Here is a 21,484-nt window from a genome sequence, read left to right as displayed (position 1 = left end):
CATTGGCAGAGATGAAGCCTCAGTTACAGGGAAAGCTCTAGGTTTAAAGGAGCTGTGGAGAGAAGCTGAAGTTGTGTACCACGTGGTACACAGACATACATACATACACAGAAATAAAAATAAATCTTATGTTTAAAAAAACACTTTAACCATGCAACTGTGCTTTGTGTTCTACATTCGGTTTTTATTAAAACAGCTTTGCATTGATTTATGTGTATGAGTATTTTGTGTCTGAATGTAGGTGTGAATGTGCACCATGTGCATACCTGATGCCCATGAGGGTCAGAAGATGGCATCAGATCCCCTGGAACTAGAGATAAAGATAGTCATGGGTGCTGAGAATCAAACCTAGGGCCTCTGCAAGAACAACTAGTGCTCTTAATCACTCAGCCATTTTTCCAGCCCCCTAACTTTGTTTTTTGAAGTTGTTTCTTTAGTCTCTTCTTAAATAGGCAAAAAGAACATTTAACATTTTAAGTGTTTAACATTGGAACTTGAAATTTTAATCATTTCCTGGGGAAGGTAAAAACAATATCCAATGTGCTTAACACCAAGATGTTAGAGATGCCTGAGTCATGGGATACCTGCTGAGGAAAGCTGCTAACAGGGAGTGGAACCAGTCCAGGACGAAGAATTGTGTTGCAGTCAACAAAGCTGAAAGGAGTTGGACATCAGACAAGAGGATGCAGAGCTTGGAGTTTACCCAGCTGATTTTTGGTCCAGTGTTTCCACACTATGACATTTTGGAATGCCAATGTATATCCTATGATGCCAGTATAATCAGTATATGATCTGTTTTTTTAATTTTGATTTTAAAGGGGATTACAGTTGACAGATTGCATGAATCTCAGAAGAAACTTTGAACTTTGGGCTTTTAAACATTGTTGTGACTGTGATAGACTGGGGGGACTTTTGAAGTTGGACTAAATGCATTTTGCATTATGTTGTGGCTACAAGTCTATGGTAACCGGAGAGTGGAATATGATGGTTTGAATAGGTTTTGCCTCTATGAATACATGTGTTTGAATGTCTGACTCTCAACTTATGACCCTATTAGGAGGTATGGCCTTGTTGGAGGAAGTGTGCCACTGTGGGAGTGGGCTTTGTGGACTGCTAGTTCTCAAGCTCTACCCTGTGTAGGGACCCTCATCCTGGCTGCCTTCAAATCAAGAAGTATAACTCTCAGGTCCTCTAGCACTGCAAGTTGCCATATTTCCTGCTGTGATGATAATGGACTGAACCGGGATTTAGCTCAGTGGTAAAGCGCTTGCCTAGCAAGCGCAAGGCCCTGGGTTCGATCCTGGGGGCGGGGGGGGGGGGGGCGATAATGGACTGAACCTCTGAAACTATAAGCCAGCCCCAATTAAATGTCCTTTATAAGAGTTGCCTTAGTCATCATGTCTCTTCACAGCAGTAAAACCCTAAGACATCCTCAGAATTAGTGCACCTGACATTTTAAGCCCTGAGACTTTTAGCCTTATAATTTCTTTACAAATGACTGAGTTCATGGAAATTAAAGCAGGTATTTTGACATCAGAGACCTCTAGTTATCACTTGTCCTATGATATTGGCATGATGATGCTTGTGAGAGCCAGTATCAGTTGTATCCCTTATCCATTCGTCTGTTGGTGCTTCTTGTGATTTTAGTGGTTTAATAACTCTCTTATATTCAGTCTTTGATGAGTCTCTATCAATGCCTGTCTGGCATCAGGGTCCGAGTCCTGTTTGTTTACAGCTAAAACCAATCTCTGTAAGAAATCTGTGAAGACTTCTCCAGAGCCTTGTATTATCCTAATAAATGAGGTGGATCTTTTTCCAAGCTCCTCAACTTTATCACAAGCTCTTAAGGCCACCAGATAACATTGTTCTACAAGACAGGACTCCTTCCCTCCGTCTGAAGTGAGTGTCTAGAAATTTCTTCCCTAATGGCAATGACAGCAGCTACCTTGGCTAGAGTGGTTATATTCAATGGCAGAAGCCCCCACCTCTTTTTGGGTACAGTTATTCGATTATCTCTTTGGGCGCATACTTCAGGTTTGATTCATCTAGCTTAGCTCTCAGTTTCATACTTTCACTTTCTGAAAGCTGCAGTTATCTTTCATCTGCAGTTTCAATTCAATATAAGGGGCCAGCTAACTCTCAAAAAAAATGGCTTTAGTCTCTGTATAGACAGTTCTCCTCTTGTGCCTTCATTTTCTTTTTTTAGTGTCAAGCTTTAGCTGAAGTATGTCTATGTAGTAGGTGCTGTGTAAGGGTTGGCTGCTGTGGAAGGCTTAGATTCCATACTTTCACATAAGCTCTTCAATTTCTCCAGATTAGTAAGTTCTTACTAATTTCACCTAAGAGGTATTTTATGTCATCATTCTTCTGTTCCAACAGGACAGACAACCATTCCTGCTGCTCAAATTCGGTTTGAGATCCCTTCATCCTCATTAACGTAGAGATTTGTAACATCATATTGCTCATCCGCTCTCTGGGTGACTGATCCTTGACTTTCATCAAGCTGAGCTAGCGTTCTGCTGCCACCCTTCCACCCTCCACCTCTGTGGACAGAATTTGCAGTTAGAATCCAAGGCCAACTGCACCTGAAGAACTTGACTTTGTATTCAAGCTTTCTCCAGGACATTATAATAAGATGCGGCTTCCTTCTCTCAATCCTTTTTCTTCTTTAAACTGGACTGTCTGGTGCGATAGGGAGATGCTGAACCATCCTAGTTGCTCTTGTTTGTACTACAGCTAGCTCACTTCTTCACACCTCAGCTTCAGTCGGCTCAGTCTACAGAGCCAGCCTCTCCGAAGACAAGCTATTGAGCACACATGTCCGGATGTTAGCTGGAGTTCTTCTGATTCACGAGAGAGAAGTTCCTCCTGGCAATCCAGCTTCTGCTTCAGTTGTTTGTCATTAGGCTCATCGACTTATTTTTCAGTTTTCTGACTTATTTTTCAGGTCATTCACTTCCTGTCTGTGGCCCCTGTGTGGCTGCATTTCTAACTTCACCAGCTGCATTCTCTGTTGACGTCTCACAGCCTCACTTTCCCAGCTCAGACTGTCCTTAGCTCGACCTCTCTCGATTATAATTCTCAGTTGCCATCATCTGTCTCTTCATGGTATTTATCTGATTGGTTCTGCCCTCCAGTTTGCCTCCGCAGTAGCTCTAAGATGTGCTGCGCAGCTATCAGTCGTCATTTTTCACACTCTGAGCTCGTTTTGGAGATCCGTGATACATGTCTCCGTGTTTCCTGTTTCCAACCAACTGCTTCGAAGCAGCCTCTTATGCCATACCTTAGATCAAAACAAAAACCTATTCACATTAACATAACTGGATTTAAAGAAACCAGAACTCTCACTACAGACCCACAATGGCACCTTCATTAACTGCTTTTGGAACTCACTTCGAGCAAGTCTATATATGCAGGACCCTCCTACCCCCTCTGATATTTTGTGGGTTGGTTTGTTTATTTATGTTTTCCTTTCATTGAAAATAGGTTCTTTTCTCAGATAATATATCCTGATTCTGGTCTCCCCTCCGTCTACTCCTCCCAGCTCCTCGCCAACCACCTCCACCTGGATCTACTCTCTCATGAGAAAACAAACAGGCTTCTAGGGGATAATAATAATAAAATATAATAAGATAAAATAAAAATGACATTAGACAAAACAAACAGAAGGAAAGAAGCCCAAGAGAAAGCACAAGAAAAAGTCCCACTCATTTACACAGTCAGGAACTTCATAAAAACACTAAACTGTAAGCCATAATAAATACACAAAGGACCTATAAGGTAAAAAAGGCAGCAGAAAAAAAAATACATGTAAATAAATGTTTTTAAAAATTTAAAATAAGATAAAATTAGGGGGAGGGGAGAGCCCAGATACAACGTTATGAGACAAAGAAATTCTAAGGATGCTGTTTGGGCTCAATTCTGTTGGCCATCTTCTATTGGGCATGCAGCCAGCCCTTAAGAGTAGTTTGTTTCCCCAGTGAACTCCTTGGAGGAAACTAAATTTACATTTTCAAGTGGTTTACAATTAGAGATTGCTTCTGTGTTTGGTTATGAAGGCATGAGTCCACTTCTCTCAGCTCTAAGACCACATCTGGTCCAGACCTGGGTAAGCCCTGTGCATGCCCCCTCAGTCTCTGTGAATTCATATCTGAATTGACCATGTTGTTTTGCCAGTGTTTTCTTGGTGTCCTCTATCCCCTCTGGCTCTCACACTCTTCTTCTCTCCTCTTCAGAGGGGTTCCCTGAGGACTGAGGGGAGAAGTTTCACATTTATTTAGGTTTAAGGGTTCTGTGTTCTCTGCATATTGTCTGGTTTTGGGTCTCTGTATTTGTTCCCCTCCGCTGCAGGAAATAAGTTTCTCTGATGTTGACAGAACAAGGCACTGACCTATATGTATAGCAGAATGCCACTAGGAGTCATTCTATTGCTATGTTCTGTTATTGTTGCTGCTGCTGCCCCTGTTTTAGAACATTAGTAGTATTTGATTTTATTCTAGATCTCTGAGCTATGTATTCTCAGGATCTTGGTCTCCTAAACATTGTCGGTATAGATTCCATCTCATGGAATGGGCCTTAAGTCAAACCAGACATTATTTGGTTGCTCCCACAGACTTTGTGCCACCATTGTAATAGCATATCCTGCAGGCGGGACATCATTGTAGATCAACAGGGTTGTGGCTGGGTTAGTGTTTGTGTTTCTCCTTTGGTAACAGGTGAGTAGCTTCCTATACCAGAGATACTAGAACATAAAGGTAAGGGCTCTACGTAGGCACCAGCTCAGCTTCTCCCTGTTGGTTGAGTCATGTAGGTGTTATTGTTATCAATAGTACTTAACCATCAGTTTGTGGAAAGCAAGTCTTGGCAACAGCATGGATTGCTTGGGGACTCTCAAGACCCCTTTGGCCAACAACTCAGTTAGGTATAACCCAATCCCAGCAGTAGAAACTTTATTTGATGACAAGAGATGTTCGGTTGTGGCTTTGTCTTTCCCATTATTTAGCAGTTTCATTTATGTAGCCTACTTAAACGAATGTATTTAAGGAAGTATCTACTGAGTTGGGTTTCCAAACTACCCCTCAAATAGCCCTTAGTTTTAGCCATCTACCCCTGCATTCCCTCCTCCCATCTCACTTCTTTCTCTCCTCTACTCGGTCCTTCTGTTCTAGCCTCCAACCAGCCCCAATCCATCCATAACTATTCTATTTCGGTTTCCTAGTCCCCTAGTCCCTTACTCTATAATTAACCCTTATGGTTCTGTGGATTTCAGCTTGCTTATAGTTTGTTAGTCATTTGTATAGAAGGATTACTGATTTTTTTAAGTTAATTTTGTATCAAGCTACTTTATTGAAAATGTTTACCAGCTGTGGGAGGTTCACAGCTAATGTCCACATAAAAGCAATCCATACCATATTTCTCTTTCTGCACCTGGGTTAACTCAGGATGTTTTTTTTTCTAGTTCCATCCATTTACCTGCAAATTTCATGATTTCATATATTTTAACAGCTGAGTACTACTCTATTGTGTAAATGTACATTTTCTTTGGCCATTCTTCTACTAAGGAACATCTAGGTTCTTTCCCATGTCTGAATGTTCTGAGTACAGCAGTAATGAGTATGGTTGAGCAAGTGTCTCTGAGGTGGGATGAAGCATCCTTTCTGTGTGCGCTCAAGAATAGTATGGCTGGTCTTGAAGTGGATTGATTTCCATCTTCCGGAGGAACTGCCACACTGGTATCCATAAGAGTGTTTTCCTGGGGGTTGGGGATTTAGCTCAGTGGTAGAGCGCTTGCCTAGCAAGAGCAAGGCCCTGGGTTCGGTCCCCAGCTCCGAAAAAAAGAAAAAAAAAAAAGAGTGTTTGCCAGCTTGCACTCCCACCAGCAATACATTAGTGTTCCCCTTGCTCCACATCCCCTTACCAGCATGAGCTGTCACTTGTGCTATTGATCTCAGCCATCCTGACTGCTGCTAGATGAAATCTCAAAGTAGTTTTGATCCGCATTTCCCTGATGACTAGGGATATTGAAAATGTAAAACATTTCTCATCCATTTGAGTTTCCTCTTTTGAGAAGGCCCTGTTTAGCTCTGTACCCTGTTTTCAGCTAGATTATTTGTTTTCTTCATACCTACTTTTCTGAGGTCTTTATGTATTTGGATGTTAGCCCTCTATTGAATGTATAGTTGGTAAAAATCCTTTTCCATTCTGTAGGCTGCTGCTTTGTCCAAACGACGGTGCCCTTTGCCTTACAGAAGCTTCTCAGTTTCATGAGGCCCCCTTTATTGACTGTTGATCTTTGTGTCTGTGCCATTGGTGTTCTGTTCAGAAAGTCTTCTCCTGTGCCAATTCATTCAGGGCCGTCCCTCACATTCTCGCCTATCAAGTTCAATGTTTCTGGTTTTACATTGAATTCCTTGATCCATTTGGAGTTGAATTTTGTGCAAGTTAATAAATATGGACCTATTCAGATTCTTCTGCATGCCTCAATCCGATTTGACCAGCACCATTTGTTGAAGATGTTACCTTTCTTTCAAAGTATATTTCTGGCTTCCTTAGCAAAACTCAGGTATCCATGGGTAGATTTGTGTCTTAGTCTTCAACTTGACTCCATTGATCAATATATCAATCTTGTCATATCTATCAATAAAGCCATACTGTTTTTATTACTGTGGCTCTGTGATACGACTTGAAATCAGGATGGTGATACAGCAGTTTCTTTTATTATTCAGGATTGTTTTATCTATCCTAGATTTTCCTTTTTTCTTTTTTCTGTTTCCACATGAAGCTGAAGATTGTCCTTTCAAGACCTGTGAAGGATTGTTTTGGAATGTTGACAGCAATTGCATTTAATCTGTAGATTGCCCTTGGTAGCCAATTCCATTATATTCATTATATTATATTATATTCCATTATATTCATCCTACTGATCAATAAGGATCTTCCATCCTTAAAGTTTTTATCATACAAGTCATTCACCTGCTTGGTTAGAGTTACCCCAAGATACTTTTATTATCTAAGGCTATTGGTAAAAGATGTTTGTTTCCCTGATTTCTTTCTCAGTTTGTTAGTCATTTGTACATAGAAGGACTACTGATTCTTTTTAATTAATTTTGTATCCAGCTACTGTAATGAAAGTGTTTATCAGCTGTGGGAGTTTTCCAGTGAAATGTTTAGGCTCACTTCTGTAGACTATCACATCATCTGCAAATAATTATACTTGGACCTTTTCCTTTCCAATGTGTGTCCTCTTGCTCTCCTTCAGTTTTCTTATTGCTCTAAAAAAGACTTCAAGTACTATATCAAATAGATATGGAGAGAGTTAATGGCATTGTCTTGTTCCTGATTTTAAAGGTATTGCTTTGAGTTTCTCTCCATTCAGGTTGATGTTAGCTAAGGGCTTGCTGTAAATTGCATTTATTACGTTTAGGTAAGTCTCTTGTATCCCTAATCTCTTCAAGAATTTTATCATGAAGGGGTATTAGATTTTGTCAAAGCTCTTTTCTGAACTAATGAGATGGTCATGTGAGTTTTTTTCTTTCAGACTGCTTCCATGGTGAATTACATTTATCAATTTATGTATATTGAATGATCCCTACATCTCAGGGATGAAGCCTAGGTGGTCATGGTGGATGACCTTTTTGCTATGTTCTTCAATTCAGTTTGCAAGTACTTTATTATTTTTGCATCTGTATTCATAAGGAAAATTGGTCTGTAATTCTTTTTCTTTGTTATGTCTTTGTTTCATTTAGGTATCAGGGTAAATGGTCTCGTAAAATGAATTTAGGCAGTGTTCCTTCTGTTTCTACTTTGTGGCATAATTTGCAAAGTATTAGTGTTAACTCTTCATTTGAAAGTCTGCTAGAATTCTGGAATAAAACCATCCAGCACTGCACTTTTTTTTGGTTGGGAGACATTTAATAACTGCTTCTGTTTTACTAGCAGGTATAACTTTGTTTAAATTGCTTATCTGATCTTGATTTAACTTTATAAGTGGTATCTATTGAGAAAATTATTCATTTTGTTTAGATCTTCCAGTTTAGTGAAGTGCAGTTTTTAAAAATATGTCCTCGTAATTCTCTGGATTTCCTTGGTGTCTGTTGTCGTGGCCCTCTTTCTTGTTTCTAGTTTTGTTAACTTGGATATTTTCTCTGTGTCTGTTCATTAGTTTAAGTAAGGATTTGTTGATCTTACTGATTTTTCTCAAAGAACCAACTCTTTGTTTCACTGATATTTTGTAATTTTTGTTTCTATTTTATTGATTTTAGCCTTGAGTTTGATTATTTCTTGCCACTTACTCCTTTCTTGTGTGATTTCTTCTATTCATTCTAAAGCTTTCATGTGTGTTCTTACTAAAATGAGATCTCTCCAATCTTTTTAATGTAGGCACTTAGTGTTATTAACTTGCCTCAGAGAACTGCCTTCATTGTGCCCCAAAGGTTTGGGTGTGTTGTGCATTCATTTTCATTCAATTCTAGAAAGTCTTTAATTTCTTTATTTCTGCCTTGACCCACTTTTCATTCAGTAGAGAGTCGTACCGTTTCCATGACTTTGGAAGCATTCTGTTCTCTCAGTTGTTGATATCCAGCTTTAATCTGTGGTGGTCAGCTAGGATGCAGCGTGTTATTTCAGTTTTCTTGTATCTGTTGAGATTTGCTTTGTGTCCATGAATGTGATAAATTTTGGAGAAAGTTCTATGAGTTACTAAGAAGAAGATACATCAAGGTGTGTTTGGGTGAAATGTTCTGTAAATATCTTTTAGGTATATTTGGTTTATAACGACAGTTAGCTCCAGCATTTCTCTGTTTGTTTTTTGTCTGAATGACCTGTCTGTCAGTAAGAGTGGGATATTGAAGCCTCCCACCATCGCTTTGTGAGGGTCAGTATGTGATTTAAGCTGTAGTAGTGTTTGTTTTATGAACTTTTGTTTGCCCATGTGTTTGGTGCATAGATGTTAAAATTGCAATGTCCTCTGAGTGACTATATCATGACCTTCCCTGTCTCTTCTGATTAGTTCTGGCTTGAAGTCTGTTTTGTCAGGTACTAAAAGGTATTGGAGTCGACACTTAGGAATAGGGATGGGGGACTGGGATGTCCACAGGAGGGAAGAAATCAAGGTGTCCCACTAGGGTCTGCTTAGACCTCTGGGAACTGAGACAGAAAATGAGGAGAGATCACAATAGGTAGTCTGCTGCAGAGCTGGGGAGGAGACTGGGGATTGGGTTTGGGGAAGAGGAGGGAGAAGGAAGATCTGAAGCTCACCCACCTTCTTGGAGATGCAGCTACTGACCTGAAACACGAGTTAAACAAGAGTGGTTGTTGCAAATCACAGAGATTGTAAGACATAGTCAAACTGTCTAAAGTGAGCCCACAAATTAGTGAGTTCACGGCTAAGTGCACTCTAGAATAATAATATTTAGTCACCTATTTAATGATGCAAAATAATCTACACACTACTCAGCCAGATTGTAAACACTCATCTAAAATATATGTTTAAAAGGTGGTCTCACCAGGTACGGTATCATATGCTTGTAATGCTAGCACTTAGGTAGTGCACTCAGGAGAGTCAGAGTTCAAGACCAGACTCATCTACACAAACAGCTCAAGGCTAGTGTAGGTTACCTAGGACCTCGTCTCAAGAAAACAGAAACAAACGAGAGAAATAGGATAGGTTTGTGTGCCCATGGCGGGTGAGCTTCTCCAGCAAGAGTCAACAGTAGCTATAAAGCCAGGCATGGTGATGCCTCCCTGTAGTCACAGCACTTGAAAGGCTGAGGCAGGAGGATTTAAAGCTCATGACCAGCCTGAGCTACATAGGGAGTCCTAGGATAACTTGTAACCTAGAATAATGCAATCTTGTCTTAGGAAACAAAACAAACCCAATGTGTGACGTTGGTGACCTTTCAATTAATTTACACTGTTCAAAAGATTCAGAAGATCGAATATTTTGATGAACTAGTTTTATGTAAACAGTTTTTTTTTTGTTTTTGTTTTTTTTTTAGTAAGGAAGACTTTGAGGGGCTAGGAGATTCACTCTACAGGTTTCTAGGCTGTAAATAAAAACACAGGTCAAGAAAAGTTCGAAGGAGTAGTCACCACTTATTCCTTATTCGTGAGCCATTTGTAAGTGAAGGCAATCCTAGCTTATAAACATGGTTCAGAGTCTGTGAGATTCTCTCTCTCTCTCTCTCTCTCTCTCTCTCTCTCTCTCTCTCTCTCTCTCTCAGAAAAGCGATTATAATAGCCCTCTGAAGGCAGTTGAGAAATTCTTGACAAGATACTCAAACAGACTGCTCAGTAAGCAGTTCTCTCCCTTTCTCTGACCCCTTAATTTCCCCTGTATTTCAATCCGACCCAAAACTGAGGTCTGCTTTCCACATGGCCTTATGGGAGATAAATGCCAGAGCTGCAGTACCGAAGATTAGTCGTTCTGAAGATATGTTAAAAATAAGCCTGTCTGGGAAGGGAGAGGCAAAGATTAAAACAGAGACTGAAGGAACACCCATTCAGAGCCTGCCCCACATGTGGTCCATACATATACAGCCACCCAATTGGACAAGATGGATGAAGCAAAGAAGTGCAGACCAACAGGAGCCGGATGTAGATCGCTCCTAAGAGACACAGCCAGAATACAGCAAATACAGAGGCGAATGCCAGCAGCAAACCACTGAACTGAGAATAGGACCCCCGTTGAAGGAATCAGAGAAAGAACTGGAAGAGCTTGAAGGGGCTCGAGACCCCAAAAGTACAACAATGTCAAGCAACCAGAGCTTCCAGGGACTAAGCCACTACCTAAAGACTATACATGGACTGACCCTGGACTCTGACCCCATAGGTAGCAATGAATATCCTAGTAAGAGCACCAGTGGAAGGGGAAGCCCTGGGTCCTGCTAAGACTGAACCCCCAGTGAACTAGACTATGGGGGGAGGGCGGCAATGGGGGGAGGGTTGGGAGGGGGACACCCATAAGGAAGGGGAGGGGGGAGGGGGATGTTTGCCCGGAAACCGGGAAAGGGAATAACACTTGAAATGTATATAAGAAATACTCAAGTTAATAAAAAAAATAAAAAAAAAATAGGTTGGGGATTTAGCTCAGTGGTAGAGCACTTGCCTAGGAAGCGCAAGGCCCTGGGTTCGGTCCCCAGCTCCGAAAAAAAGAAGATAATCCCAGAGAAGCTTACAGCTAATAATTATTGATTTTGACTGATCTGAGTTTTCAGACACCTGCAAAACAAACAGCAGTCCTCTCTGAAGGAATCTATCCTCATCTGAAGCCTTAAAAACTAATGTCAATACAAGTCTGAGAACCTGCTTACATTTTAAAAATAGTAAGTATAAAATAAAGTAGGAAGCTGCGCTAGCTTAACATTCACTTAACGGAAGCTAGAGTTGCCCCAGAGGAAGGAGGCTGAGGAAATGCCTCAATAAGACCAGGCTATCAACAGACCTGGAAGGCATTTTATTAAACAGTGATTGACCCGGAAGGGCTCCGGCCATTGTGGGTGGGGCCATCCCTGTGCTGGTGGTTCTCACTTCTATGAGAAAGCAGGCTAACTGACCAATAGAGATGCGGATGCTCAGATGCTCGCGGCCAACCATCAGACTGAGCACGGGGACCCCGGTGGAGGAGTTAGGGGAAGGACTGAAGGAGCTGAGGGGGATTGCAACCATAAGAAGAACAATAATATCAACTAACCAGACACCCAGAGAGTTCCCGGGAACTAAACCACCAACCAAAGAGTACACGGGGAGGGACCCATGGCTCCTGCTGCATATGTAACAGAGGATAGCCTTCTCTGGCATCAGTGGGAGGGGGTGGCCCTTGGTCCTGTAGAGGCTGGATTCCCCAGCACAGGGGAATGCTAGGGCACTGAGGCAGGAGTGGGGGGGGGGTCTCTCATAGAAGCAGGGAGAGGGGGAATTCGGTAGGGAGGTTACAGAGAGGAAACTGGGAGGTGGGGGATAACATTTGAAATGTAAATAAATAATATAACTAATTTAAAAAAAAAGATAAAAGAATGCAGGCTAAGCAAATCATGGTGAGCAAGCCCATAAGCAGGACCCCTCCATGGCTTCTGCATCAGCTCCTGCCCCCAGGTTCCTGCCTTACTTGAGTTCCTGCCCTGATTTCCTTTGATAATGTCTTATGATTTAGATGTGTTAAACACTTTTCTCCCCAAGTTGCTTTGGTCAAGATGTCATTGGAGCAATAGAAACCCTAACTAAAAGAGATACCGCTAGTGAGAAGCCACTCTAATATAAGACGATAATACTAAGAAGGACCTAAGTTATTGGATTTATGGAGGACAAACTGTAAAGTAACAGTCCTAGCATATGAAGGAAGGACAAGTGTGAAGGCTGGGCATGGTGGTTCACATCTTTATCACAGCACTCAGGACACAGAGGCAGGCAGATCTCTGGTTTTGAGACCAGCTTTGTCTACATAGTTCCAGGCTAGCCAGGGCTAAACAATGAGACCCTGAGTCAAAAAAAATTAGCATTATGTGGGGGCTGGAGAGATGGCTCAGCGGTTAAGAGCACTGACTGCTCTTCCAGAGCTCCTGAGTTCAATTCCTAGCAACCTCATGGCAGCTCAAAACTGTCTGCAACTCCATTTCCAGGGAATCTGACACCCTCAAACACCAATAAAAAAATAAATTTTAACACCAATGCACATCAAATAAAAATAAATAAAATTTAAAAAGCATTATGTGAAGAAAATAATAAACTGTAGTGGATGGTATTTAGGAAAGAGTTTTTTACTATGTGTTTTGAGATAGTATCTCTCAATGGCCTGAGGCTCAAGAATTTGTCTAAACTGTCTGGACATTGAATCCCAGGGATCCGTGTGTCTCTGACTCTCCAACACTGGGATTATAATTGAGCTTTTTTTATATTTGGGTCCTGCAGATTGATTTCAAGTCCTCATGCTTAGTATGACAAACATGTCACCAATTGAGCTATCTCCGAAGTCTGCTTAGTAGAACTTAAGGGAGTGAGAGATAAGCAATATTTTAAACATCAGTGGAGAGGTGTAACAATCTATTTGACACAGCTGAAATATGAGCTGGAAGACAGAAGGTGAAAGTTTCAGAGTATAAGGATCATTCTTGCAGAGGACCTGAATTCAGTTCCCACCACTTGCCTCGGGTAAGTACCAATCACCTGTGACTTCTGCTCCAGGGCATCCATCACCTCTGGCTTCTGATGGCACCTGAAGTCACACACACACACACACACACACACACACACACACACACACACACGTACGCACGCACGCACGCACGCACGAACGCACACAGAGAGACACACACGCACACTCATGCGTGCACACACAGACACACACACAGACACACACGCACACTCACGCATGCATGAACTCACGCAAACACACACCCAAGCATGCACACACACATCCATTGCTACACAAATACACACTCACACACGTATGCATACACACATACAAGGGCACACACACATGCACAAGGATGCGCATGCATGCACGCATGCACACACACAGACACAGATGGGTAAAGAAAAGGGTTTTTTTTTTATTTTAAATTAAAAACAAAAAAGACTTCTTTGTAACTATTTATATGAAATACGTATGACAGAATCTAAGTGACAATTGAAGACATTGTAAGATTTAAAATAAATCTAATTATGGCTTTGAAAGAAAAAGCAAAAAGACAATAAGCAATTTTGGACAAGATAATGGTTGAGAACTTTTCAGAACTGATGATAGATGGCCAACCCACAGACTTAGGAAGCTGTCCAAATCCTAAGCAATTTGAAGAACAATAAGTCCGCACTTAGATCCACGCCAGTTACGCTGCAGAATGCCAAAACCAAAGGGAAAGCCTTTAAAGTGCCGAAGGAAAGAATATGTTTCAGCAGCAGCAACAGAACCCAGAAGAACATGGGATGTGCCCAATGGGCTAAAAGAAAATGAGGATGGGTGTTGTGAAACATGCCTGCAATTCCCAGGATTCAGTGACAGAGGAACAGAGGCAGGAGGATTTGCAAGGTGGAGGCCAGCCTGGACTACATAGTGAGTTTGGGATCAGCCTGTGATTATAGGGACACTGATCACAAAACAAAATCCTGTCAGCTGTAATTCTAAGGTACAGGGTGAAAAGCTCTTTCAAGAATGAGGCTAGTTGGGTGTGATGGCAGAGGTGTATAACCCCAGTGATTTGAGAGATCGGGGCAGGAGGACTTTAAAGTCAAGGCCCTCATAGGCTACACAGTGAGTTCAAGGCCAGCCTGGGCAACTTAGTTAAAACCTGTTTCAGAATAATGATGACAAGGAGGAGGGGGAGGAGGAGGAGGAGGCGGAGAAGGAGGGGGGAGGGGAGGGGAAGAGGAGGAGGAGGAGAAGGGGAAGAGGAAGAGGAAGAAGAAGAAGAGGAAGAGGAAGAGGAAGAGGAAGAGGAAGAGGAAGAGGAAGAGGAAGAGGAAGAAGAAGAAGAAGAAGAAGAAGAAGAAGAAGAAGAAGAAGAAGAAGAAGAAGAAGAAGAGTAGAGTTTCGGATGTGGCTCAGTAGTAGAGCACTAGACAAAAGTAGAGTAGCCAAGCCCTAACTTCTACTGAAAACAAAGACAAAAAGCCTCATAGTACAAAAATTAAAAAGTATTTTCAAGAAAGCAAAGGCAGAATTTGCAGCAAAGTTGCAAATGTGGGCATTAATGGAATACCTGAGGAAATTAGTTTTTTGAGTTAGGAAAACAAAAATCCAAATAAAAGAACAACAGACCCTAGGGTTGAGAATAAAGTGTTATAGGTGGCAGTTTTTTTTTTTAAAGAGTTGGGGCTGGAGAAACGGCTCGGTGGTTAAGAGCACTAGCCGCCCTTCCAGAGGACTCGGCTTTCATTCCTAGCACCGAAGTGATGGTTCACAGCTGCCTGTAAACCCAGTCCCAGGAGATTGAATTTTTCTGGCCTCTGAGGATGCCAGACATGCCTGCTACCCATATTTATATGCAGGCAGAACATTCGTTCATACAAATAAAAATAAATATTTTTTAAATTTTACATGTCTTTTTTTTTAAGTATTTTGAGATAGGGTCTTACTATGTAGCCTTGGCTGGCCTGGAAATCTCCACTTTGACTGGACTGTCTTTGAACTCATAGAGATCCACTTACCTCTGTGTATGCTACTATACTCCATATCCAGCTTTATAGATTTAGATATAGATGATATAGGTATAAAGATATAGATATGTTAGTGGCTGTTTATAAATATTTCTTGCAGTTTTCCTATCGGCACAGGTAGCTCCCAAATAATTGAGAGTGGATTATTATTTTACTTAACAAACTTTAAGGGCACAGTAACTGAGCAGTATTATTTTATTTCAATCCTCTAATCTGCCTACCCTCCAGTCAAGATGCCAATGACTCTTGCCTTTTAGTACTGATCTGGCTCTCTAGGCTCCAGGTGTTTTCTGGAGGTGTCTCCTGGACTCTCTCCCTACTGCGAATCCCCACTTCCTCTCTCGGCTTCCGACCTGCCCCTGTCTGGAAGGAAGTCCACCCCTATTCTCTCCCCTGCTCAGTCATTGGCTGATGACAGCTTCTTTATTGACCAATCAGGGAATAATTGGAGAGCGATGTTTTGCAACCAGAGATTGGGCCCAGAAATCAGCATTTGAATAATTCAAGGATAATCTTTACACAGTGCACGATAAGGTTATGCCTACAGAAATTGGTAGGTAGGTGGGTAGGTGGGTAGGTGGGTAGGTAGGTAAGTAGGTGCCTAGATAGATAGATAGATAGATAGATAGATAGATAGATAGATAGATAGATAGATAGATAGATAGATAGATAGATAGATGATAGGCAGGCAGACAGTCAATCAGTCTTAGATATTCAGGCTGACCTTAAACTCATCACGAAGTTTAGAGAGACCTTGAACTTCCGACCCTCCAGTCTTCCAGGAGAGCTGCTATTACAGGCACTTACACTATGCTGAGGATAGAACCCAAAGCTTCGTGCTCACTAAGCAAGCGATGTATCAAGAAATCTAATTCACACCGACAATATCTGTAAAACTCTAAAAAGCACTCGCTGTATACAACCATAATATTGTTAAAGATTAGTTTATCGACAATTTCAAAAGAATAAAATAACATTTAAAGGGATGCTTAATATCAGAAATATATCTAACCAGATTCCACTTCCTACCTATTGTCAAACTGACCTCATCCAACTAGTTTGCATTTGTGCTATCTGCATTTTTATGCCTCAAAAAGTGAAAATGCTATGCATAGCCATGTGGGGCAAAATTACATTAATATTCTCTAGGTGTTCTCTTTTGAATAACTGTGCTACTCCAACAGTTTAAGTGTTTTCCTTCATGACGACGTTCTTATTTTAAGTTTGCACAGGGTACCAGTGGAGATGATTTATTATACAGTCAGTAATTAGTATATATTTAGGAGCTGATGATCTAAAGCTATACAAATCAGAATTACATGATTTCCACATAAGCCTTAATGATGCCTACCATAGAAGTCTAAAAATGAAAATTCATCATAACAAATTACATAATTATGCATTCACAGTTTCAGAACAATTAAGTCCTATTGAAAAGCCCTGCCTACTCTTCCCACCCACATTGCCTATTCAAAATTAGGTGCTATGAGTTTTAACAGCTCACCTAAAAATAGCTAGAAAATCGAGGCTCTAGATGCAAGGATCGACTCCTGATTTTTAATTCAACTCACAAAATATCCTAAACCCAAATTCTAAAATGAATAAGAAGCCAAGTGTGGCTGCTCCGGGTCTCTCACCCCAGTTCTCCAGATGCAGATTCAGGAGGGTCACCGAAAGTTCAAGGTCAACCTAGTCCACAGAACAAGTGCCAGGCCAGCCAAGGCTATGACGTCAGACTCCATCTCAAATCAACAAAACAAATAAGAATCCATTTTCTTCCGATTATTACATAGATGACATAGGCATTCCCAGTTGCAAATGTGTTTTCCTTCAGTTCTTAGGTGATATGTAAAAAAGCAATTTATTGTAAATGTGAGTAAATATTGGAATATCTCAAAAAAAGAAACATACAAATATCATAACTCCTATTATTTCCTAAGCTGTGATTAACTCTAGCACAGAGAAATTACACTTTGCATTTTTTGAGGGCCTCACTATGAGACCCTGACTGTCTGCAACTCACTTTGTAGACTAGTCTGGCCTCTAATCCACAGAGATCCATCCCCCAGCCTCTGCCTCCCAAGTGCTGAGATCAAAGGTATGTACCGAGACACCAGGTACCCTGAAGGTTTTTAGATTTTACTTTTATTTTATGTACAGATGTTCTGCCTGTATGCATGTCTGTGCACCACATGTGTGCTGTGCCCTGGAAGCCAGGAAAGAGGATTCTATTATCTGGAACTAGAGTTACAGATGGTTGTACCCTATCATATAAATGCTGGGATTCAAACCCAGGCCCTCTGGAAGAGCAGCCAGTGTTCACAACTGCGGATCTGTCTCCCGAGCACCACCTTCCTTTTCTCTTTTCTTTTCTTTTTTCCTTTTCTTAACTCAAAGCCTTACCTCTTTTTCCCTGTATTTCACATAGTTTTCCAAACTTTGCCTAGTTCTTAATACACTGTTGATAAAACCAGGTCTATATTTGCTGAAAAATATTCAAATGACTTTTTTTTCTTTTTGTTTGACTCAGTTTGGTTTTGATTTTTGAGGCAGGTGTCTCAGGTAGCCCAGAAAGGCTTCATATTCAGTTTACAGGTAAGGATGACCTTGAACTTCTGACCCTCATGCCTATATTTTCCAGAGAGCTAAGACTATTGACTTGGATCACCACACACTATTGGCTTATTTAGGTTAACTATCACGCTCGAGGCGTTGTGTATACGAAACAAGCATCCCGCTAATTGAGCCACGTTCCTAGCCTCTCTATCCTTAATACAAATTAAAATGTACATCGTACTCACATTCCGGTCTGTGACCAAGTATACTATTTCAGTCAGTTTTTGTCTAATCTGTGTTTGTATAAACATGTTAGCTTCCTTGAGAAGTCAGTCTCAATTTTATAAGCCATTTCTAATGTGATTCTTTCAACTTAATAAGCTGTCATTTTTACGAGTGCTAGCCTCACCCTAGTCATGCACAATCATCAAACATCTGTAAGTTATTTTACCTTTGTTCTGAACTAAAAGCCAGGCTAGCTAGAGCCCTGACTTTGTAAAGTACAGGAGTTTCAAAGCTCACTTCATTTACGCTGTTGTCGGAGAAGGCGCCATGCATGCTTGGAAAATTACAAGGGAGCAGCCATCTGTCCACATTTTCTAGGGACAAGCCCTAGATGTCTTCCACCAGGTCTTCTAACCCATCCCTCAGGTTTACAAGGTAGAGAACGACAGCTTTATTAGATTTTGTTTACTTTGGGGTGGGGGATGGTACTGCACATCTGTGGAGATCCAGGGACAACTTGGGGGAGTAAGTCTGTCCTTCCAACATGTGGGTCCTAGGGTTCCAACCACGGTCAAGCACCTTGACCCACTGCAGCATCTCACTGGCCTGAGAAAGGGAACTTTATGTTCCAGTGAAGTCCCTTGACTATGTGCCTTCAAGGCTCATCCGTCTGTTCTGGGCCCTGCCCTCTCTGCTCTCAGTCAATCTCTATGGGAGACCTACTTTTGCCTGTAACTCTCACGTGCACAGCTTTAATTAGAGCCCCCATTCCAGTCCCACAGAATCCTTTCTGGAAATAGACAGTGGTTAATAATCACCCTATTTAAAACTCCATCCTTCCTTTGTTCTCTGCTGGGTTTTGCTTTGTTTTCATGTGGCTATGTGGGTGCCTGCTAGAGTCTGTGTTCGTCGTGTACAGGCAGGTGCCTGTGGAGGTCGCAGAGTTGGCTGTCTCCTGGAACTAGAGTCATAGGTAGGTGGTGGGTCACCTGGTGTTGATGCCAGGAATGGAACCTATTTCAAGGGCAATAACCACTCAACTAATGAGCCCTTTCTCCAGGTCCTGTTTTGTGTTTGTTTTGCTCTGCTCTGCTTTGCTTTGCCGTGCTGTGCTATGTTTCGTTTTGTTTTCCTTTGTTTTGTTTTCGAGACTGGTCTCATGTAACTCAGGCTAGCTTCAAACTCACTATGTGGCTGAAGACGACCTTGAGTTCCTAACATTCTTGCCTCCAGCACCCCAAGTGCTGAAACTGCAGGGTGTGGGCCACCATCCCCAGCTCGAAACTTAACTTTTGAATGTCAGCTCTTTTCTAGAGATCCCAACCTCCATGGACATCAGCTCAGTTAGGGTTTTACTGCTGTGAACAGACACCATGACCAAGGCAACTCTACACCTTCATCTGAAGGCTCCTAGCAGAATACTGGCTTCCAGGCAACTAGGATGAGAGTCTTAAAGCTCATACCCACAGTGACACACCTACTCCAAGACCACACCTCCTCCAACAGGGCCATAACTTCTAATAGTGCCACTCCCTAGGCCAATCATATACAAACTATCAAAGACACTTCGTGGTCTTATAGTGTTAAACTAATTTCACTTTCACAATTAGCCAAATCTTATGGATGTCATTTGCCTCTAAACTGCTATCTTTACTTTCTTAATTACTTTTTTACTTTCCTAAATTACTCAAGCATATCATTTGAAAATATCTAAACTAAGAGCAAAGAAAATTCTAGAGCAAAATGACCCTTATTAATTGCAAGTAAAACAGATACAGATAAATCTGAATCGCCAATGTTTGGGAGATTAAAAAAACAAAGATTACTTCAGTGTGGTGATGATAGATGATTGCAAGTTTGTTTGTTGAGACAATGTAGCCTCACACTCATTAAATGGTCTACATAGCAAATTCCAGGTCAGCTTTTGTTATATAATGAGACTCTATCTGGAAAGAAGAAAAGAGAAAATACTATAGGGCTGGAAACATCTCCATTGGCAGAGAACTTGTATAACACGCAAGTGTTTGAGCTCCAGCACCCCTAAACCAGGGGTAGTTCATACCTGTAATCCCAGCACTTGAAGAGTAGAAGGACTACTGCTGTCATTAAGGTAGACTCATCAGACCTGGCAACTAAACACAATGCACGGAGTTTTATTAGATTTGATTTTGTTTTGGATTGCCCTGGTGCTGTTTGTATTTGATGCTAATTCCACTTCCCCAAGAAGGGCTGCCTGCGTCGAGGAGTGAATCATATACTCAGGTGACTTCATCTGAACCTTCTCTCCATTTTAACTTGTGAAATAATGGTGAGAGCCGGTGATTGGGCAGGGGAAGGGAGGGTGGAGCTGAAGAGTTTGAGAGAGAAGGAGAGGAGGAGAGGATGACAGAGGAGGAGGTGGAAGGAAGATAGAGCAGAAGCAAGTGGCCTGGAGAAACCACAAGTGATAAGGAATCTCATAGCTGGAGAATAGAGTAGGGCAGTGGTAGATCTGCCCAATCAAGGCACACGGCTTATACTCATATTAATTAAGTTGTGTTTCTTTGCACGGGCTTATTTGGGTTGGAGTTTTTACAGCGTCACGAATTCAACCAAACTGCTTTTTAGTCATAAATGGTAGCTCTTACCTGTAGTCCTAGCACTTAGAAGACTGAGGCAGGAGGATCACCTGGAGTTTGAAGCCACGATGAGTTGTAAACCGGCTTGGACTACAGATTAAAATGCTATTTCAGAAATAAATAAGTAAAATTATAAAAAAAAATTGATGGACAGTCATGATGGTACTTTCCTGTAATTCCAGCACTCAAACAGTGTTGGCAAATGATCAAGAGGTCTGTTACTCAGTGAGTTTCAGAGGCTGGGGTTCATGAGACACTGTCTTAAAACCACAGCAACAAAGGGGAGGGAGGAGAAGGGCACTGGGATAACTAGGAAGTTTTTAATTGTTTAGAATTAGATGATAGCGAGAAATTACTGAGCCTTCAGTATGATGATGATACATGGTTGCCTGTTTGTTAGGACAGGGTCTCGGGTAGCCCAGGGTAGCCTCAGACTTATTAAGTGTCTGAAGATGAACTTGAACTCCTGATATTCCTGCCTTTATTTCCCAACTGCTAGCTTTAAAAGTGTGTGCTACCACCTCTGATCTAAGCAGAACTACGGAACCTGGGGCCTCATGCGTGTTAGCCAACTAAAATACATTTCCAGCGTGTGTGTGTGTGTGTGTGTGTGTGTGTGTGTGTGTGTGTGTGTGTGTGTATGTTGTTATTGTTTATTGGATCCCTTACTGAGCGGGGGGGGGGGTATGTCAACATATGTCAAATGTCAATTTTTTTTTTGTACATGGAGGTCAGTTCCACAGGAATAAACTATGATTGACGCATATTATTTTTATCCTTAACCAAATATAAAACTATAGAAACCATTGCCTCATTATCTTATCTAATTTTAGAAAGAGTGCAAGCATTGCAGAAGAACTATGGTAGTTGAACATACTCGTGTGCGCTAGGCTACATAAGGCAGCCTACAAACACAGAGTATGCTAGAGATCTGAAGA

General features: G+C 41.4%; 1 pseudogene; it reads right to left on the bottom strand.

Annotated features, from left to right (window-relative positions):
- Window positions 1-1,343: 1,343 nt before the first annotated feature.
- Window positions 1,344-5,955, bottom strand: Spdl1-ps1 (spindle apparatus coiled-coil protein 1, pseudogene 1; annotated as a pseudogene).
- Between the last annotated feature and the right edge of the window lie 15,529 nt (window positions 5,956-21,484).

The sequence above is a fragment of the Rattus norvegicus genome, chromosome 7, assembly GCF_036323735.1.
Source record: "Rattus norvegicus strain BN/NHsdMcwi chromosome 7, GRCr8, whole genome shotgun sequence".
NCBI classification, from domain to species: Eukaryota; Metazoa; Chordata; class Mammalia; order Rodentia; family Muridae; genus Rattus; species Rattus norvegicus.
This window is presented reverse-complemented; position numbering and strand designations above follow the sequence as displayed.